We start from the raw sequence: 22,856 nt of genomic DNA, 5'->3' as shown, positions 1-22,856 counted from the left end.
GACAGATTTTGGTCCCAGGGACAGAAAATGGTCTCGGGGACAGAAAATGGTCTCGGCGCCAGAAATGTCTCTGCACAGCTCTACAATATTAAATGTGTGTCTTCTTTCCGAGAGCAGGTCGGTAACAAAGCCAATGCAGACACCGACACTTTATGTAAATGTCCCCCATAGAGTTGCCTGTGACATTCCTCCACCACCAGGGAAGGTAGGCAGGTACGCACATTACAGGATTTATAGATTTCTCTCTGATATACAGTAGGTTGTGCAATTTCCTGCAAACCTTAACACGCCCATTAACAATACACTTTCAGTTTCCATTCCCAAAAAGCCATGGCGTCTGCGGATGTGAGAGACGAGCTGCTCTACTCCATCTGTCTCAACATTTTTACAGATCCTGTAACCCTGAGATGTGGACACAACTTCTGCCGGGTCTGTATTGATCAGTTCCTGAATACACAGGAAGGTTCTGGAGGTTATTCCTGTCCTGAATGTAGAGCAAAGTTTTACGAGAGGCCTGAACTGATGAGGAACATAAATCTACATAATGTGGCTGAACATTTCCTATTTACTCATCAGGAGGAGGTCACCGGGATCTGCTGCACTTACTGCATTCACTCTCCTGTACCTGCGGTGAAGTCCTGTCTACACTGTGAGGCTTCTCTGTGTGATGATCATCTGAGAGTCCACAGTAAGGGACCAGAACACGTCCTGACTGATCCCAGCACTTCCCTGGAGAACAGGAAATGTCCTGTCCATAAGAAGATCCTGGAATATTACTGCAAGGAGGACGCGGCTTGTATCTGTGTGTCCTGCAGTCTGGATGGAGAACATCGGGGACACCAGGTGGAGATGCTGGATGAGGCCTTAGAGAAGAAGAAGAAGAAACTGAGAAATGTTCTCCAGAAACTGATAACAAAGAGAGAGAAGACTGAGGGAAGACTCCAGAGTCTGGAGGTGCGCAGGAAAAAAAGGTCAAAAAAAAGCATCTGGAGAAGCGGAGAGAGTCACTGCCCTGTTTATAGACATCAGGAGACGACTGGACTACCTGGAGAAGAGGGTCCTGAGTGACATCTCCAGGCAGGAGAAGGAAAAGTCCCTCTCACTGACTGCTCTGATCCAGAAGCTGGAGATACAGAAGGACGAGCTGTCCAGGAAGATGAAGGACATTGAGGAGCTGTGTAACATGACTGATCCACTGACTGTGTTACAGGAACCAGACACAGGTGACTTGTGTGATCCTGAGGAGGGGGGAGGTGATGAACCTATAAGGAGATATGATAACAGGCAATATGGTGGAGATCAGTATGCAGGGCAAACATTATGTGTGGTCTCACCACTGTGAGAAATGTTTACAGAAATCCCAATGAGGGTGGAAATTTCTTATCTCAGTAAGTTCAATTGTAAACCCTAATTTACATCTTGGACTATACAGCCTCAAGGTCCAAATGAACATGAGACAGAGGTGGATGAAACCCAAAATTACCTAAGTGACCCAAAAGGGGGAAAAATGCACCCATTCAAGGAGCTGAAGCTGGCTTTTTGGTGGCTTTTGCTGTGAAGATGCATGGAATAATCAATTTTCATTGATCATCAGGGTGAGCCTATAGTGAGTCTAATGGTCCTAATGTACAGATGAAGAGGATGAAGCCCTCAATTTCTTTAAGTTGCCCACAAGAGGAAAGTGGTCCCATTAGGAACACAACCTGAAGTTGGCTTTCCAGTTTGTGGTGAAGACGCATTGAATGTGGCTCCTGAGGGTCACTGATTCACTAGTGACAAAAAGAAAACCTTCCTAACAAGTGGAAACCAACTCTGTCACCAAAATGTGGGGGTGATGGAGAGTGCAAGTTCCAACTGATATTGACTCATCTTGTTAAATTGTCAACAGGAGAGGTGAATGAAACCAAAAGTGGATGCACGAGGAAAGAGGGCACTATGGACCTGCCAAGACACTTTACATGAGAACTTTTTGCAATGGTAGCATGGTGCAGCACATGGTAATTGGCAGTCAACCATTAGCAACCCACCACAGAGTTTGGGTTCCTACACACTTTCCAATAAGAAGTTGCCTATAGACATTGCAGATCATAAGATGATGTGTAACCAGACAGACCAGAAGAACCACAATGAATCCATTCATTATAAGGTGGTCTGGCCGAGAGACCTCAATGTACTGGTGCTTGAGAAGAAACCGATGGTCGGCCAGATAGCCACGTATAGTATACAACACCAGAAAACAAGAGAAAGCAATCAAGCATGAAATTAGAAGCTCACGTAGAGTAAAAGACCCACGGAAGAAGAAAAGTTGGAATTCCCAACCTTTAATGCCAGAATTGCTCTAAAGGAGGGAGATAGAAACAACCTCACTGAAAACTGATAGGCACCCAACAGGGTTGGATTGGAGTGCCTGGGGCCCACCAGTGAAATTGATTCTGGCGGCCCACCTACTGGTACACAGAAATATTACCTACCTTATATACCTGAGTATACAAAATTTGTGCTGAAAAACCTTAACTCGGCTCATACTCGAGTCTATAAAAAAAAAAAAAAGAACACTGTACTCACCTTTTCGACGTCCCCCGTTGGTCCTCTTCTGCTTCCCATGCTCAGGTGTCGCCTCAGGTCCTTCGTATCCTCTTCAGGTTCTGCTGCTCCTATTCGGGTCCCCTCGCGATGTCGGCGGCTCACAAACAATGACGTCGGCAAGCAGCTGGCCCGAAGAGGAGCGGAACGTCCCCAGGAGGAGAAGAGGAGCGGAAGAACCACGGTATATTGTGGGAGTCAGGAAATGTATAGACAAGGAGAGGTTGAAATAAAGAATACAGAAATACCTTTCACCACTCTCTTCCAGGTGCACGGTTTTTGGTTGGGAAACTGAGGCTACAACTGTTATTTTAGTGGTTCGGGGGCTTAACTAGAAGAACATAGAAGAACAATATTGTTTAAAAAACACATAGGAAGCCGCTCAGCTCCAGGTTCATGATCCTCCAGCATATACAGGAAATTAAAAATGGATGAGGTCTGCACTCACTTGTTCCATCAACGTGAATACTTTATTGGTCCATGATAAAATAGCTACACATTGACATTCATCAAAAAATAGGGGCTTACTGACGCGTTTCAGGCCCAACTTCGGTCTTTAATCATAGGCATAACTAGAAGTGTCTGGGCCCCATAGCACAATTTTAAATGGGCCCCCGTCCCATAGATGTGTAGCTTGGCTTTCCATCGTCAGGGTCACATCTAAGTTTGTGACTCTGTTCCATAACATTCTGCCAAGTTTCACAAATTACGAAAAACACCTTTTAAAAAAATCTAAAACCTTCAGGTAGTTTTGTCCTCATAAACTACCACCATTGCATTTTTACTGGGTCTGGCAGTGTTGTAAATTGTTGTGATCTACAGAAGCCATCAACATGTCACTCAAATTTGGTGGGAAGGGCTAAAATCCAGAGCCAATGGAACCCCCACTAGTAACGTATTCAGGGACGTAGCTACCATAGTAGCAGCCATTTCTGATACAATGTGGCTCATTTACTAAAGGTCCGCCGGACGCTTTTTTGCCGGGTTTCCCGACGATTTCCATTTTGCGCTGCATTGTCCCTGGGATTTTGGCGCACGCGATCGGCTTTTGGCGCATCTGCGCCAGCTTGCACACGACAGAAATCTGGGTCCGGACCGTCTGACAACCTGATGGATTCGGACAACAAGCGGGAAGAAGCAGTTGAACTCCGTCGGACCTCGGGCTCAGGGGCAGAAGCAACGGATGCAGGAACTCGGGCGCACGACCATTGTGAATCGCGCCAGACCCGAATCCTTGTCGGACAACGCACCGTGGGATCGCGACAGGACCGGGTAAGTAAATCTGCCCCTATATGTACGATTACGGAGATACCAAACATTTACAGGTTTTAATACTTGAGCAAATAAAAACTCCTTATAAGGAAACGGCATTTGCCTAAGTGTTGCCAAATTCTGAGCACTATAATATTTTTTTTCCCCCAATCAAAAGACGATTATTTGGGCTTGTTCATTGAAGGAAAAGGTTAGATTGGTCCAATTGTAGGATAATTCTGACTTTTTGATTGCTTTCTATAAATTTTTTTGGGGCAGTAGGAAGCACTAAAATTGCAATTTTTAATTTAGCTTTTTATTTTTTATACCCTTTACAATAGGGGTATAATAATGTTATATCTTCTTGGCCAAGGTCGTTACGGACGCGTAGGTACCAATGTTCTCCGGTGGGTTTTATTATTTTAATTTTTTAATGCAAAATAGAATTATATATAGGGAAAGGGTGATTTTTGTGTTTTTTGGGGTTTTTTTAATTTATTTTTTTAATTTATTTTTTAAAAACCTTGATCCCTTATTTAATACATTGCAGGACTTCTGACAGTTTGCCTGTTAGACCTAGTCTAGACCTAGGTCTAATAGGTCACAGTACCTGGCAAACATGGGGGTCTTTGTGCGACCTCCGGGTGCCCTGGCGACCCCCGACACCACACCTTGTTCTTCTCCTTGGCTACTGCAATTGTGCTTTATTGGGGGTTGTCCGAGAGCATAAAAAAGCATAAAAACCGAATGGTGGCCAGGAGGCAGCTGGTTAAAAAAAATTAACACTTACCTGTAAACAATAGGGCAAGGAAGCCGCACTACATTCAGCTTCAGACTGGTCAAGGTGGCAGGCCAATCCCAACCGGTCCAACATGACACAGTGCTGGGAATAGGGACGGGTGGGCGTGGCCTGAGGGAAGCGGAACGCAGAGCGGCTTCCGTGCCCCTGTCTATTTACATGGCGCTGGGACCAGAGTGATGGCAGTGTGGGACGCCGGGAGGGACCACGGAGGTAAGTAAGTGTTTATTTTTTTTAACCAGCCCCCTCCCGGGCACCATTCAGGTTTTTTAATGCTCTTAGACAACCCCTTTAATGAAGTGCCCAGCAAGGAGAGATTTCACTGCCGGGCAGACACAGCAGGGGCACAGCTGTACGTAACATCTGGTCTCCTGCTGCGGATCAGGAGGACGTTATAGATCGTCCAAATGCATCAAAAGCCTGCTATTTAGGACGATCTATTTCGTCCCGTGTCTTCAACCAGTTAACATGTAATTTAAACGCAACGTGCAAACGCAGTTTGACTCCTCCTGTTTATATCCATGCCCAGAAAACGAATAGGCATTAATTTTCAAATTGCTTTTTACTATAGTAACATCAGGTGTCAGGTGAATTATGATGGGGAAAAAAAAATCTATGTTTTATTTCTTACAAACCTTTTTTTTTGTTACCGCTGTGCAGATCACATAGAACAACTCTCATTTATTGCTTTATGCGGTCTCCTGCAGTCAGCACCGCCCTTCTCTGTGCCAGGACGGCAGTGAAGGTGCAGACTGGATCTCATAAAAGTTCTGAGCTGACAAGAAGCGGAGACGTGGAGGCACGAGACTCTCTTCTTGAGCTCTTTGATCCACTCAGTCAGAACGCTGCTCTTTGAGCCCTGCTCACACTGCTCTTCACTGACCTAACTACGGGCCCAGGGCACATAAAACAAAGGACCAAGTGGTAGCAACAAAAATTCTCATTAACCCCTTAATGACCAGGCCCTTTTTTCTTTGTTCATTTCCATTTTTTACTTGACACCTTCAAAAAGCTATAACTTTTTTTAAATTTTTCTATGTAAAGAGCTCTGTTTGGGCTTATTTTCTGCGTAACAAATTGCACTTCATAGTGATTGTATTGAATAATTTCATGCCGTGTACTGGGAAGCGGGAAAAAAATTCCAAATGCAGTGAAAATGGTGAAAAACGCATTTGCGCCGTTTTCTTTGGCCTTGGATTTTACAGCTAATTTTTCAGACCCCCTAGGATACTTTAACCCTAGGTTGTCTGAGTGATCCTACCATATACTGCTGTACTACAGCTTCGGGTCTTTGGAAGACCTGAAACTGCCATGGCAACCGATCGACGCTACCCGATGACGTCACGGGGAGCAACTATCGTCACCAAGATGGCGGCGCCCACAATCTTTTTGAAGTTGCCAGCAAAGCGATCGACGGGATAACACCTGTGATCAGTGCTAGCACCGCTCAGCCTGTAAACCCCCTCAGTGCACCCACACCCGATGCGCGCAATACTATTATGGTGCGGGTCAGGAAGGGGTTAAACAAGTAGTGTTCTACAGAGAGGATATAATAGATACACTCGCAACTACCCTGCACTCAGCACTCTCTTAACACACTTCTGGGCCGGGCCCCTGGCACTACGGGCCGCGGTGCAGCTGCTATGGCTGCTACTACAGTAGTTACACCCATGCCGGGGATGGTATAATAATGACCCCTGTTTTCCTACCTGTGGCTGGGCTGTGGTTAGGGATGTAATTGTCAGCACCAATATTAAAAATTAATAACTGATGATAATAATAACTCTAGGCCCCTTTGTCCTCCTTCAGACTTCTCTGTCGTCCTCCTTCAGGCCCTCTGCCTTTCTCCTCCACACTCCTTTGTCCTCCTCCTCCTGGCCCCTCTGTCCTCCTCCTCCAAACTCCTCTGTCCTCCTGCGGGCACATCTGTCTTCTGTCCTCCTCCTTCTCCAGGCCCCTCTGTCCTCCTTCTCCAGACACCTCTGTCCTCCACGAGACACCTCTGTCCTTCTCCAGACACCTCGGTCCTTCTCCAGACACCTCTGTCCTCCTCCAGACACCTCTGTCCTCCTCCAGACCCCTCTGTCCTACTCCTCCAAACTCCTGTCCTCCTCCACACCCCTCTGTCCTCCTCCAGACCCCTCTGTCCTCCTCCTCCAAACTCCTCTGTCCTCCTGCAGGCCCCTCTGTCTTCTGTCCTCCTCCACCAGGTCCCTCTGTCTTCCTCCTTCTACAGGCCTCTCTGTCATCCTTCTCCAGACACCTCTGTCCTCCTCCATACCCCTCTGTCCTCCTCCATACCCCTCTGTCCTCCTCCTCCAAACTCCTCTGTCCTCCTGCAGGCACATCTGTCTTCTGTCCTCCTCCTTCTCCAGGCCCCTCTGTCATCCTTCTCCAGACACCTCTGTCCTCCACGAGACACCTCTGTCCTTCTCCAGACACCTCTGTCCTTCTCCAGACACCTCTGTCCTCCTCCAGACACCTCTGTCCTCCTCCAGACCCCTCTGTCCTACTCCAGACCCCTCTGTCCTACTCCTCCAAACTCCTGTCCTCCTCCAGACCCCTCTGTCCTCCTCCAGACCCCTCTGTCCTCCTCCTCCAAACTCCTCTGTCCTCCTGCAGGCCCCTCTGTCTTCTGTCCTCCTCCACCAGGTCCCTCTGTCTTCCACCTTCTCCAGGCCTCTCTGTCATCCTTCTCCAGACACCTCTGTCCTCCTCCATACCCCTCTGTCCTACTCCTCCAAACACCTCTGTCCTCCTCCGGGCCTCTCTGTCTTCTGTCCATCTCCTTCAGGCACTTCAGTCTCCCTCCTCCAAACTCCTTTTTTCCACTCCAGGCCTTCTGTCCTCCTTGTCCAGACTCCTTTATCCTCCTCCTCCAGGCTCCCCTGTACTCCTCCAGACCCCTCTGCCTTGCTCCTTCAAACTTCTCCATCCCACTCCTCCAGCCCCCTCTGTCCTCTTACAAACTCCTCTGTCCTCCCTCTTCTCGGCCCCTCTATCCTTCTACAGGCCCCTCTGTCCTGCTCCTCCAAACTCCTGTATCCTCCTCCCCCAGGCCCCTCTGTTCTCACACAGACTCCTCTATCCTCCTCCTCCAGGCCCCTCTGTTCTCTAAACTTCTCTGTCCTGCTCCTTCAGCCCCTCTGTCCTCCTACAGGCCCCTCTGTCCTCCTTCTGGCCCCTCTGTCCTCCTCCTACCCCAATCTCCAATCTCCTAGAGGCCACTCCAGATCCTCCTCCTCCAGATCCTTCTGTCCTCCTCCTCCAGGCACCTCTGTCCTCCTCCTCCTCCAGGCCCCTCTGTCCTTCTCCTCCAGACGCAGTTGTGCCCTTCCCCAGGCCCATCTGTCCTCCTTCTCCAGATTTATCTGTCCTCCTCTTTCAGATCCCTCTGTCCTCCTTCTCAACGCCCCACTGTTCTCCTCCTCCAGACATATTTGTCCTCCTCTGCCAGGCCCCTCTCACCTCCAGACTTCTCTGTCCTCCTCCTTTAGACTCATCTGTTCTCTTCCTGCAGGCCCCTCTGTTATCCTCCTCCTCCAGACCCCTTTGTCCTCTTCCAGGTCTCTCTATCCTCCTGCTCCTGATCCCCCTGTCCTCCTCCAGGCCCCTCTGTCTTCTTCCTCCTCCAGGCCCCTCTGTCCTCCTCCTCCAGGCCCCTCTGTCCTCCTCTTCCAGGCCCCTCTGTCCTCCTCTTCCAGGCCCCTCTGTCCTCCTCTTCCAGGCCCCTCTGTCCTCCTCCTCCAGGCCTCTCTGTCCTCCTCCTCCATACCCCTCTGTCCTCCTCCTCCAGGCCCCATTGTCCTCCTCCTTTTCCAGGCCCCATTGTTCTCCTCCTTTTCCTGGCCCCATTGTCCTCCTCCTCTTCCAGGCCCATCTGTACTCTTCCTAAAGACCAGAAGATTTGTCTGGTCTGTCCAGGAATAAGAAATGCATTCAGATGAAGTAAAGTAAAGTGAAAACACAGCTAGTACGATGGTGCTGTCTCTCATTACAAGGAACCAGCATCCCCCTGCATTATCATTGTACTCAACTCTATCTGCATCCACAAAACAGATAGGGGGACATTGACTATGGTGTTTCCGCCAGTTTTGTGGCGCTCTCACCACATGTTCTGCTCTCAGACCTATTTATTAGCTGTCGGGGACAGAAAAAATGACTTTTTCCGTCTGCTCCGACTCTTCTCCGAAAAGGGGCGTGGCTTTGGCGGAGTGGAAACTCAGACAGAATTAATATGTGTCACAGCCATTTTTGGGCGCTGTAAACTGGCGGAAAGTAGACCAAAAGAAAACTGGTCTAGCAGGGACTGTTGGACACATTTCTGGTGCTCGGGACAGATTTTGGTCCCAGGGACAGAAAATGGTCTCGGGGACAGAAAATGGTCTCGGCGCCAGAAATGTCTCTGCACAGCTCTACAATATTAAATGTGTGTCTTCTTTCCGAGAGCAGGTCGGTAACAAAGCCAATGCAGACACCGACACTTTATGTAAATGTCCCCCATAGAGTTGCCTGTGACATTCCTCCACCACCAGGGAAGGTAGGCAGGTACGCACATTACAGGATTTATAGATTTCTCTCTGATATACAGTAGGTTGTGCAATTTCCTGCAAACCTTAACACGCCCATTAACAATACACTTTCAGTTTCCATTCCCAAAAAGCCATGGCGTCTGCGGATGTGAGAGACGAGCTGCTCTACTCCATCTGTCTCAACATTTTTACAGATCCTGTAACCCTGAGATGTGGACACAACTTCTGCCGGGTCTGTATTGATCAGTTCCTGAATACACAGGAAGGTTCTGGAGGTTATTCCTGTCCTGAATGTAGAGCAAAGTTTTACGAGAGGCCTGAACTGATGAGGAACATAAATCTACATAATGTGGCTGAACATTTCCTATTTACTCATCAGGAGGAGGTCACCGGGATCTGCTGCACTTACTGCATTCACTCTCCTGTACCTGCGGTGAAGTCCTGTCTACACTGTGAGGCTTCTCTGTGTGATGATCATCTGAGAGTCCACAGTAAGGGACCAGAACACGTCCTGACTGATCCCAGCACTTCCCTGGAGAACAGGAAATGTCCTGTCCATAAGAAGATCCTGGAATATTACTGCAAGGAGGACGCGGCTTGTATCTGTGTGTCCTGCAGTCTGGATGGAGAACATCGGGGACACCAGGTGGAGATGCTGGATGAGGCCTTAGAGAAGAAGAAGAAGAAACTGAGAAATGTTCTCCAGAAACTGATAACAAAGAGAGAGAAGACTGAGGGAAGACTCCAGAGTCTGGAGGTGCGCAGGAAAAAAAGGTCAAAAAAAAGCATCTGGAGAAGCGGAGAGAGTCACTGCCCTGTTTATAGACATCAGGAGACGACTGGACTACCTGTAGAAGAGGGTCCTGAGTGACATCTCCAGGCAGGAGAAGGAAAAGTCCCTCTCACTGACTGCTCTGATCCAGAAGCTGGAGATACAGAAGGACGAGCTGTCCAGGAAGATGAAGGACATTGAGGAGCTGTGTAACATGACTGATCCACTGACTGTGTTACAGGAACCAGACACCGGTGACTTGTGTGATCCTGAGGAGGGGGGAGGTGATGAACCTATAAGGAGATATGATAACAGGCAATATGGTGGAGATCAGTATGCAGGGCAAACATTATGTGTGGTCTCACCACTGTGAGAAATGTTTACAGAAATCCCAATGAGGGTGGAAATTTCTTATCTCAGTAAGTTCAATTGTAAACCCTAATTTACATCTTGGACTATACAGCCTCAAGGTCCAAATGAACATGAGACAGAGGTGGATGAAACCCAAAATTACCTAAGTGACCCAAAAGGGGGAAAAATGCACCCATTCAAGGAGCTGAAGCTGGCTTTTTGGTGGCTTTTGCTGTGAAGATGCATGGAATAATCAATTTTCATTGATCATCAGGGTGAGCCTATAGTGAGTCTAATGGTCCTAATGTACAGATGAAGAGGATGAAGCCCTCAATTTCTTTAAGTTGCCCACAAGAGGAAAGTGGTCCCATTAGGAACACAACCTGAAGTTGGCTTTCCAGTTTGTGGTGAAGACGCATTGAATGTGGCTCCTGAGGGTCACTGATTCACTAGTGACAAAAAGAAAACCTTCCTAACAAGTGGAAACCAACTCTGTCACCAAAATGTGGGGGTGATGGAGAGTGCAAGTTCCAACTGATATTGACTCATCTTGTTAAATTGTCAACAGGAGAGGTGAATGAAACCAAAAGTGGATGCACGAGGAAAGAGGGCACTATGGACCTGCCAAGACACTTTACATGAGAACTTTTTGCAATGGTAGCATGGTGCAGCACATGGTAATTGGCAGTCAACCATTAGCAACCCACCACAGAGTTTGGGTTCCTACACACTTTCCAATAAGAAGTTGCCTATAGACATTGCAGATCATAAGATGATGTGTAACCAGACAGACCAGAAGAACCACAATGAATCCATTCATTATAAGGTGGTCTGGCCGAGAGACCTCAATGTACTGGTGCTTGAGAAGAAACCGATGGTCGGCCAGATAGCCACGTATAGTATACAACACCAGAAAACAAGAGAAAGCAATCAAGCATGAAATTAGAAGCTCACGTAGAGTAAAAGACCCACGGAAGAAGAAAAGTTGGAATTCCCAACCTTTAATGCCAGAATTGCTCTAAAGGAGGGAGATAGAAACAACCTCACTGAAAACTGATAGGCACCCAACAGGGTTGGATTGGAGTGCCTGGGGCCCACCAGTGAAATTGATTCTGGCGGCCCACCTACTGGTACACAGAAATATTACCTACCTTATATACCTGAGTATACAAAATTTGTGCTGAAAAACCTTAACTCGGCTCATACTCGAGTCTATAAAAAAAAAAAAAAGAACACTGTACTCACCTTTTCGACGTCCCCCGTTGGTCCTCTTCTGCTTCCCATGCTCAGGTGTCGCCTCAGGTCCTTCGTATCCTCTTCAGGTTCTGCTGCTCCTATTCGGGTCCCCTCGCGATGTCGGCGGCTCACAAACAATGACGTCGGCAAGCAGCTGGCCCGAAGAGGAGCGGAACGTCCCCAGGAGGAGAAGAGGAGCGGAAGAACCACGGTATATTGTGGGAGTCAGGAAATGTATAGACAAGGAGAGGTTGAAATAAAGAATACAGAAATACCTTTCACCACTCTCTTCCAGGTGCACGGTTTTTGGTTGGGAAACTGAGGCTACAACTGTTATTTTAGTGGTTCGGGGGCTTAACTAGAAGAACATAGAAGAACAATATTGTTTAAAAAACACATAGGAAGCCGCTCAGCTCCAGGTTCATGATCCTCCAGCATATACAGGAAATTAAAAATGGATGAGGTCTGCACTCACTTGTTCCATCAACGTGAATACTTTATTGGTCCATGATAAAATAGCTACACATTGACATTCATCAAAAAATAGGGGCTTACTGACGCGTTTCAGGCCCAACTTCGGTCTTTAATCATAGGCATAACTAGAAGTGTCTGGGCCCCATAGCACAATTTTAAATGGGCCCCCGTCCCATAGATGTGTAGCTTGGCTTTCCATCGTCAGGGTCACATCTAAGTTTGTGACTCTGTTCCATAACATTCTGCCAAGTTTCACAAATTACGAAAAACACCTTTTAAAAAAATCTAAAACCTTCAGGTAGTTTTGTCCTCATAAACTACCACCATTGCATTTTTACTGGGTCTGGCAGTGTTGTAAATTGTTGTGATCTACAGAAGCCATCAACATGTCACTCAAATTTGGTGGGAAGGGCTAAAATCCAGAGCCAATGGAACCCCCACTAGTAACGTATTCAGGGACGTAGCTACCATAGTAGCAGCCATTTCTGATACAATGTGGCTCATTTACTAAAGGTCCGCCGGACGCTTTTTTGCCGGGTTTCCCGACGATTTCCATTTTGCGCTGCATTGTCCCTGGGATTTTGGCGCACGCGATCGGCTTTTGGCGCATCTGCGCCAGCTTGCACACGACAGAAATCTGGGTCCGGACCGTCTGACAACCTGATGGATTCGGACAACAAGCGGGAAGAAGCAGTTGAACTCCGTCGGACCTCGGGCTCAGGGGCAGAAGCAACGGATGCAGGAACTCGGGCGCACGACCATTGTGAATCGCGCCAGACCCGAATCCTTGTCGGACAACGCACCGTGGGATCGCGACAGGACCGGGTAAGTAAATCTGCCCCTATATGTACGATTACGGAGATACCAAACATTTACAGGTTTTAATACTTGAGCAAATAAAAACTCCTTATAAGGAAACGGCATTTGCCTAAGTGTTGCCAAATTCTGAGCACTATAATATTTTTTTTCCCCCAATCAAAAGACGATTATTTGGGCTTGTTCATTGAAGGAAAAGGTTAGATTGGTCCAATTGTAGGATAATTCTGACTTTTTGATTGCTTTCTATAAATTTTTTTGGGGCAGTAGGAAGCACTAAAATTGCAATTTTTAATTTAGCTTTTTATTTTTTATACCCTTTACAATAGGGGTATAATAATGTTATATCTTCTTGGCCAAGGTCGTTACGGACGCGTAGGTACCAATGTTCTCCGGTGGGTTTTATTATTTTAATTTTTTAATGCAAAATAGAATTATATATAGGGAAAGGGTGATTTTTGTGTTTTTTGGGTTTTTTTTAATTTATTTTTTTAATTTATTTTTTAAAAACCTTGATCCCTTATTTAATACATTGCAGGACTTCTGACAGTTTGCCTGTTAGACCTAGTCTAGACCTAGGTCTAATAGGTCACAGTACCTGGCAAACATGGGGGTCTTTGTGCGACCTCCGGGTGCCCTGGCGACCCCCGACACCACACCTTGTTCTTCTCCTTGGCTACTGCAATTGTGCTTTATTGGGGGTTGTCCGAGAGCATAAAAAAGCATAAAAACCGAATGGTGGCCAGGAGGCAGCTGGTTAAAAAAAATTAACACTTACCTGTAAACAATAGGGCAAGGAAGCCGCACTACATTCAGCTTCAGACTGGTCAAGGTGGCAGGCCAATCCCAACCGGTCCAACATGACACAGTGCTGGGAATAGGGACGGGTGGGCGTGGCCTGAGGGAAGCGGAACGCAGAGCGGCTTCCGTGCCCCTGTCTATTTACATGGCGCTGGGACCAGAGTGATGGCAGTGTGGGACGCCGGGAGGGACCACGGAGGTAAGTAAGTGTTTATTTTTTTTAACCAGCCCCCTCCCGGGCACCATTCAGGTTTTTTAATGCTCTTAGACAACCCCTTTAATGAAGTGCCCAGCAAGGAGAGATTTCACTGCCGGGCAGACACAGCAGGGGCACAGCTGTACGTAACATCTGGTCTCCTGCTGCAGATCAGGAGGACGTTATAGATCGTCCAAATGCATCAAAAGGCTGCTATTTAGGACAATCTATTTCGTCCCGTGTCTTCAACCAGTTAACATGTAATTTAAACGCAACGTGCGAACGCAGTTTGACTCCTCCTGTTTATATCCATACCCAGAAAACGAATAGGCATTAATTTTCAAATTGCTTTTTACTATAGTAACATCAGGTGTCAGGTGAATTATGATGGGAAAAAAAAAATCTATGTTTTATTTCTTACAAACCTTTTTTTTGTTACCGCTGTGCAGATCACATAGAACAATTCACATTTATTGCTTTATGTGGTCTCCTGCAGTCAGGGTCCGCTGATAATAGATGGCAGCACCGCCCTTCTCTGTGCCAGGACGGCAGTGAAGGTCCAGACAGGATCTCATAAAAGTTCTGAGTTGATAAGAAGCGGAGACGTGGAGGCATGAGACTCTCTTCTTGAGCTCTTTGATCCGCTCAGAACGCTGCTCTTTGAGCCCTGATCACACTGCTCTTCACTGACCTAACTGCGGGCCCAGGGCACATAAAACAAAGGACCGAGTGGTAGCAACAAAAATTCTCATTAACCCCTTAATGACCAGGCCCTTTTTTCTTTGTTCATTTCCATTTTTTACTCGACACCTTCAAAAATCTATAACTTTTTTAAATTTTTCTATGAAAAGAGCTCTGTGTATGGGCTTATTTTCTGCGTAACAAATTGCACTTCATAGTGATGGTATTGAATAATTTCATGCCGTGTACTGGGAAGCGGGAAAAAAATTCCAAATGCAGTGAAAATGGTGAAAAACGCATTTGCGCCGTTTTCTTTGGCCTTGGATTTTACAGCTAATTTTTCAGACCCCCTAGGATACTTTAACCCTAGGTTGTCTGAGTGATCCTACCATATACTGCTGTACTACAGCTTCGGGTCTTTGGAAGACCTGAAACTGCCATGGCAACCGATCGACGCTACCCGATGACGTCACGGGGAGCAACTATCGTCACCAAGATGGCGGCGCCCACAATCTTTTTGAAGTTGCCAGCAAAGCGATCGACGGGATAACACCTGTGATCAGTGCTAGCACCGCTCAGCCTGTAAACCCCCTCAGTGCACCCACACCCGATGCGCGCAATACTATTATGGTGCGGGTCAGGAAGGGGTTAAACAAGTAGTGTTCTACAGAGAGGATATAATAGATACACTCGCAACTACCCTGCACTCAGCACTCTCTTAACACACTTCTGGGCCGGGCCCCTGGCACTACGGGCCGCGGTGCAGCTGCTATGGCTGCTACTACAGTAGTTACACCCATGCCGGGGATGGTATAATAATGACCCCTGTTTTCCTACCTGTGGCTGGGCTGTGGTTAGGGATGTAATTGTCAGCACCAATATTAAAAATTAATAACTGATGATAATAATAACTCTAGGCCCCTTTGTCCTCCTTCAGACTTCTCTGTCGTCCTCCTTCAGGCCCTCTGCCTTTCTCCTCCACACTCCTTTGTCCTCCTCCTCCTGGCCCCTCTGTCCTCCTCCTCCAAACTCCTCTGTCCTCCTGCGGGCACATCTGTCTTCTGTCCTCCTCCTTCTCCAGGCCCCTCTGTCCTCCTTCTCCAGACACCTCTGTCCTCCACGAGACACCTCTGTCCTTCTCCAGACACCTCGGTCCTTCTCCAGACACCTCTGTCCTCCTCCAGACACCTCTGTCCTCCTCCAGACCCCTCTGTCCTACTCCTCCAAACTCCTGTCCTCCTCCACACCCCTCTGTCCTCCTCCAGACCCCTCTGTCCTCCTCCTCCAAACTCCTCTGTCCTCCTGCAGGCCCCTCTGTCTTCTGTCCTCCTCCACCAGGTCCCTCTGTCTTCCTCCTTCTACAGGCCTCTCTGTCATCCTTCTCCAGACACCTCTGTCCTCCTCCATACCCCTCTGTCCTCCTCCATACCCCTCTGTCCTCCTCCTCCAAACTCCTCTGTCCTCCTGCAGGCACATCTGTCTTCTGTCCTCCTCCTTCTCCAGGCCCCTCTGTCATCCTTCTCCAGACACCTCTGTCCTCCACGAGACACCTCTGTCCTTCTCCAGACACCTCTGTCCTTCTCCAGACACCTCTGTCCTCCTCCAGACACCTCTGTCCTCCTCCAGACCCCTCTGTCCTACTCCAGACCCCTCTGTCCTACTCCTCCAAACTCCTGTCCTCCTCCAGACCCCTCTGTCCTCCTCCAGACCCCTCTGTCCTCCTCCTCCAAACTCCTCTGTCCTCCTGCAGGCCCCTCTGTCTTCTGTCCTCCTCCACCAGGTCCCTCTGTCTTCCACCTTCTCCAGGCCTCTCTGTCATCCTTCTCCAGACACCTCTGTCCTCCTCCATACCCATCTGTCCTACTCCTCCAAACACCTCTGTCCTCCTCCGGGCCTCTCTGTCTTCTGTCCATCTCCTTCAGGCACTTCAGTCTCCCTCCTCCAAACTCCTTTTTTCCACTCCAGGCCTTCTGTCCTCCTTGTCCAGACTCCTTTATCCTCCTCCTCCAGGCTCCCCTGTACTCCTCCAGACCCCTCTGCCTTGCTCATTCAAACTTCTCCATCCCACTCCTCCAGCCCCCTCTGTCCTCTTACAAACTCCTCTGTCCTCCCTCTTCTCGGCCCCTCTATCCTTCTACAGGCCCCTCTGTCCTGCTCCTCCAAACTCCTGTATCCTCCTCCCCCAGGCCCCTCTGTTCTCACACAGACTCCTCTATCCTCCTCCTCCAGGCCCCTCTGTTCTCTAAACTTCTCTGTCCTGCTCCTTCAGCCCCTCTGTCCTCCTACAGGCCCCTCTGTCCTCCTTCTGGCCCCTCTGTCCTCCTCCTACCCCAATCTCCTAGAGGCCACTCCAGATCCTCCTCCTCCAGATCCTTCTGTCCTCCTCCTCCAGGCACCTCTGTCCTCCTCCTCCTCCAGGCCCCTCTGTCCTTCTCCTCCAGACGCAGTTGTGCCCTTCCCCAGGCCCATCTGTCCTCCTTCTCCAGATTTATCTGTCCTCCTCTTTCAGATCCCTCTGTCCTCCTTCTCAACGCCCCACTGTTCTCCTCCTCCAGACATATTTGTCCTCCTCTGCCAGGCCCCTCTCACCTCCAGACTTCTCTGTCCTCCTCCTTTAGACTCATCTGTTCTCTTCCTGCAGGCCCCTCTGTTATCCTCCTCCTCCAGACCCCTTTGTCCTCTTCCAGGTCTCTCTATCCTCCTGCTCCTGATCCCCCTGTCCTCCTCCAGGCCCCTCTGTCTTCTTCCTCCTCCAGGCCCCTCTGTCCTCCTCCTCCAGGCCCCTCTGTCCTCCTCTTCCAGGCCCCTCTGTCCTCCTCTTCCAGGCCCCTCTGTCCTCCTCTTCCAGGCCCCTCTGTCCTCCTCCTCCAGGCCTCTCTGTCCTCCTCCTCCATACCCCTCTGTCCTCCTCCTCCATGCCCCTTTTTCTTGCTCCTCCAGGCCCCATTGTCCTCCTCCTTTTCCAGGCCCCATTGTTCTCCTCCTTTTCCTGGCCCCATTGTCCTCCTCCTCTTCCAGGCCCATCTGTACTCTTCCTAAAGACCAGAAGATTTGTCTGGTCTGTCCAGGAATAAGAAATGCATTCAGATGAAGTAAAGTAAAGTGAAAATACAGCTAGTACGATGGTGCTGTCTCTCATTACAAGGAACCAGCATCCCCCTGCATTATCATTGTACTCAACTCTATCTGCATCCACAAAACAGATAGGGGGACATTGACTATGGTGTTTCCGCCAGTTTTGTGGCGCTCTCACCACATGTTCTGCTCTCAGACCTATTTATTAGCTGTCGGGGACAGAAAAAATGACTTTTTCCGTCTGCTCCGACTCTTCTCCGAAAAGGGGCGTGGCTTTGGCGGAGTGGAAACTCAGACAGAATTAATATGTGTCACAGCCATTTTTGGGCGCTGTAAACTGGTGGAAAGTAGACCAAAAGAAAACTGGTCTAGAAGGGACTGTTGGACATATTTCTGGTGCTCGGGACAGATTTTGGTCCCAGGGACAGAAAATGGTCTCGGGGACAGAAAATGGTCTCGGCGCCAGAAATGTCTCTGCACAGCTCTACAATATTAAATGTGTATCTTCTTTCCGAGAGCAGGTCGGTAACAAAGCCAATGCAGACACCGACACTTTATGTAAATGTCCCCCATAGAGTTGCCTGTGACATTCCTCCACCACCAGGGAAGGTAGGCAGGTACGCACATTACAGGATTTATAGATTTCTCTCTGATATACAGTAGGTTGTGCAATTTCCTGCAAACCTTAACACGCCCATTAACAATACACTTTCAGTTTCCATTCCCAAAAAGCCATGGCGTCTGCGGATGTGAGAGACGAGCTGCTCTGCTCCATCTGTCTCAACATTTTTACAGATCCTGTAACCCTGAGATGTGGACACAACTTCTGCCGGGTCTGTATTGATCAGTTCCTGAATACACAGGAAGGTTCTGGAGGTTATTCCTGTCCTCAATGTAGAGCAAAGTTTTACGAGAGGCCTGAACTGATGAGGAACATAAATCTACATAATGTGGCTGAACATTTCCTATTTACTCATCAGGAGGAGGTCACCGGGATCTGCTGCACTTACTGCATTCACTCTCCTGTACCTGCGGTGAAGTCCTGTCTACACTGTGAGGCTTCTCTGTGTGATGATCATCTGAGAGTCCACAGCAAGGGACCAGAACACGTCCTGACTGACCCCAGCACTTCCCTGGAGAACAGGAAATGTCCTGTCCATAAGAAGATCCTGGAATATTACTGCACGGAGGACGCAGCTTGTATCTGTGTGTCCTGCAGTCTGGATGGAGAACATCAGGGACACCAGGTGGAGATGCTGGGTGAGGCCTTAGAAAAGAAGAAGAAGAAACTGAGAAATGTTCTCCAGAAACTGATAACAAAGAGAGAGAAGACTGAGGGAAGACTCCAGAGTCTGGAAGAACGCAGGAGAAAAGGTCAAGAAAAAGCATCTGGAGAAGCGGAGAGAGTCACTGCCCTGTTTATAGACATCAGGAGACGACTGGACGACCTGGAGAAGAGGGTCCTGAGGGAGATCTCCAGGCAGGAGAAGGAAAAGTCCCTCTCACTGTCTGCTCTGATCCAGAAGCTGGAGATACAGAAGGACGAGCTGTCCAGGAAGATAAAGGACATTGAGGAGCTGTGTAACATGACTGATCCACTGACTGTGTTACAGGAACCAGACACCGGTGACTTGTGTGATCCTGAGGAGGGGGGAGGTGATGAACCTATAAGGAGATATGATAACAGGCAATATGGTGGAGATCAGTATGCAGGGCAAACATTATGTGATATAATAAGAGGTATAAATATAATCTTCTATGTACAGGATCCTACTGACATATTATTGGATGTAAACACAGCTTCCAATAATATCCTTATATCAGATGACCTGAAAGTTGCATCCTTTACGTTAATCAAACAGATTCGCCCAGAAACCGCAGAGAGATTCCAGGATTCTCCTCAGGTGATGAGCAGCCGGGGATTTACCTCAGGACGACATTACTGGGATGTGGAGATCAGGAGATCAATATTGTGGAGGGTAGGGATGTGTTACCCCAGTATAGACAGGAGGGGGCGTCAGTCATACATTGGAGATAATAACAAGTCCTGGGGTTTGTGTGGAGGGCAGAGGTATAATAATCAGTATTTAGTGAGACATGACAGTAAAGAAATTCAGTTACCTCACCGTATCTCATGTGACAAATTCCGGATCAGTCTGGATTATGAGGAGGGGGAGTTGTCCTTCTATGAGCTGTGTAACCCCATCAGACACTTACACACCTTCACCACCACCTTCAACGAGCCCCTTCATGCTGCGTTACACATATGGGCAGGTTGTATAAATATATTAGGTGGACCATCCTGAGATCTCATCAGGGGTTTCCTGTTCTTGCTTCTCAGTAAAGTGTTTAAAGGTTGAGATAATTTCACCTGATCATTCTACCTGATGGCTTTACAGCAGCAAATATAACCAATAAATCCACACACAGACTTTGTTAATTGGGCTTTTCATGCTTAGTGTCACGGGTGCCCCTGTGACCTATATACCGGGTCGCAGGCGCACCTGTGTGCCTTACTGTGCCCCCGGAGCCTGCCCAAATGTTCACTAACCTCTCCTGGCTCCAGCCTGTCGAGATAAATTCCTGCCCCTTCCTGTGTCCCCTGCCGGATCTTCGTGCCTTGTGCCTTAGAGAAAGCTTGTTCCAATGCCCTGCGCTGTTATTGTGATTTTCTGTTGTGACCCCCGTTCCGTTATGGACTTTGATCCCGTGCTGCTTTTCCGGACCTTCTACTCCGTCCCGACTCTGATCCTGTGCTGCCTGTCTCAACCTCCTGCCTGTCTCTGACTACGATTCTGCCTAACGTCTGTGTACCTCGCCTTGGCTGCCTCCACGGGCAAATTTGTGCCTGTGGAGCGACCTGGTGGTGCTACGCCCAAGCAAGTCCGACTGTTTTGCGGCGGGCTCTGGTGAAAACCAGGCACCACTCCGACTCCGGTTCCAGGTGTCGGCTTAGGGCATCATCCGTGGTGGTCCAGTGGGTCCTCTACCCCTGGTGCATGACACTTAGATAGATTACGTCATGCACTGTGTCTGTGGCAGGGGCCATAATCATATTGATTTGTTAGTTGCTGAGAAGATTTCCCCAAAAACAACCATCAAAATGATAGTGGATGTAGTTTTTACTTTTCCAAAAATGTTTATTGCCAAGTTATATTCGATCATTTAGAATGGGTTTCCTTCAGACAAAAGATAAAATTATTCATCATTTATCAGCCCCTAAGATATAAACCCCACCAGCCTTTAGTTTGGGTTGTCTTCTGATGGACTTTGACGGTCTAGTTTTGGATAAGAGCCTGGTCCCATCTTAGAGTGATCTGTTTCTCTCACACAGTGCTTGGGGATTGCTTACCTGTCCTGACGCGATCCCCAAAAGTGCTTTGTCCGACGATAATACACATCTGCCGTGATTCACTAAGATCGTGTGCCCGAGATCCTGCATGTGTCGCTCCCTCGTTTAGGTCCCCGGAGTTCACCTTCTTCTTCCTGGTGCATGTAAGTGCATTGTCTTGTGACACAATTTGAATCTTAAGTCCCGCACTCAATCCGAATCAGTCGGATCGGCACGCCCCCCCCTCATGCGCCGCATGAAAACCAGTGCAGCTGCGCCACAATCTGATCGCGTGCAAAACAATTCACAGTTAAACCCCTGTCCCAGCGGCACAAATCCCGAAAACGACAGAAAAACCAACGAAAGTGCGATCCGCGGACCCTTAGTAAACAAGCCCCAGTGTATCATGGGTATTGGATGGAAGTATAAAAGTTAACTAAAGTATTTGTAAAAAAAAAAGAAGATATACTATAATTTTTAAAAATCGTCTATCCAATAAAATCTTTAATTTACTACATTTCTTGTATTACTACATAAAATTCTTTGTCTTTCATGTTCACTTTTCGACGCCAAACCACCCACAGTTGGACTGGTAGTGTGACCCAAAACATCCTAAAACACTTCTTTAGGTCTAGTTTCCTAACTTCCAGTTGAGCCGGAGAAACATAAACTAGATGGAGAGGAGGAGGGTAGTAGCAATGAACACATCAAGGGATGGACAGGGAGGATGTGGCTGATGCATCCACCAATGTGTTGGACAACCTAGCCTTCGGTGGCCCAAGCAGTTGCATGGGATGTGTTATAGTATAATCTACCCCATGTCATATAGGGAGATGTTGGACACCAATGAGTTGCAAATCACTCATTTGCAAACCGTTCATTTGTTGGATAGGCATGACTGGTCTGGAGCTTATTCATGTCCTGAATGTAGAGCACAGTTTTGAAAGAGACCAACAACAAAGAGGAACGTAAACTTACATAATGGGGTACATTTACTTACATTCCCGTGGAGTTCACAGAAAGTGCATTGTCCAACGCAATTCCCTAAGTTTGTGCGCCCGATATCCTGCATGTGTCGCTTCTCCACTCAGCTCCGACAGAGTTCACCTTCTTCTTCCTGGTGCATGTAAGTGCTTGACCTTGCAACACAATTTGAATGTTAAATCCCGCGCTCAGTCCGAATCAGTCGGATGGTCCGACTGCACGCCCCCCGATTTGTGTAGCATGGAAGCCGGCGCCACTGTGCCAAAAAACGATCATGTGCAACAAAATCCCAGCGCAGACACGTGCTGAATACCTATCCAAGCTGTGTAATCCCCAAAAGCGGCGCAAAGTCCGACGAAAGTGAGCAGCACCTATAGTAGCAGATATGGGAACTACCTCATGAGGGTGTGGATGATAATGATTAAGAAGTGCTCCTCCTCCTCCAACTTAAACTCCATTCCTGGTTTGGACATCAAAAACTGCATCTAAAACTGAATGTGTGATCGCACTCTCTGGGTATTTATTAATGAATGTAAAAGAGGTAGTACTCTTTATCCATATGGAGACCACCATGAAAAAAAAATTTGTTTACCCTCTTTCAAAAGTTGCAGGACATGAATAATACAACCCAATGACTCATTGGGGCTCATTTACTTACCTGGTCCAGTCGCGATCCAGCGGTGCGTTCTCCGCCGAGGATTCGGGTCTGCCGGCATTCACTAAGTTCGTGTGCCTGATATCCAGTAGGTGTCGCTGCTGCGCCGAAGTCTGCCGGAGTTCACCTTCTTCTTCCTGGTGCATGTAAGTGCTTGATCTAGCAACACAAATCGCTTTTTAAATTCCTCGGTTTTTCCGAATCCGTCGGGTTGGCCGACGGCCATGCCCCCCCGATTTCTGTTGCGTGAAATCCGGCGCCGATGCGCCACAATCCAAATGAGTTTATGAATGTTGTAATCAATAAATATTCATCCAAT

At 48.1% G+C, this 22,856-nt stretch overlaps 2 pseudogenes; both read left to right on the top strand.

Annotated features, from left to right (window-relative positions):
* Positions 1-330: 330 nt before the first annotated feature.
* Positions 331-1,477, top strand: LOC140126033 (E3 ubiquitin/ISG15 ligase TRIM25-like; annotated as a pseudogene).
* A 7,818-nt stretch (positions 1,478-9,295) lies between these two features.
* LOC140125868 (E3 ubiquitin-protein ligase TRIM39-like) lies at positions 9,296-21,317 on the top strand (annotated as a pseudogene).
* Positions 21,318-22,856: the final 1,539 nt, after the last annotated feature.

This window comes from Engystomops pustulosus, chromosome 4 (genome assembly GCF_040894005.1).
Source record: "Engystomops pustulosus chromosome 4, aEngPut4.maternal, whole genome shotgun sequence".
Taxonomy (NCBI): domain Eukaryota; kingdom Metazoa; phylum Chordata; class Amphibia; order Anura; family Leptodactylidae; genus Engystomops; species Engystomops pustulosus.
Note: the sequence above shows the minus strand (reverse complement) of the source record. Positions and strands in the feature narration are given on the sequence as shown.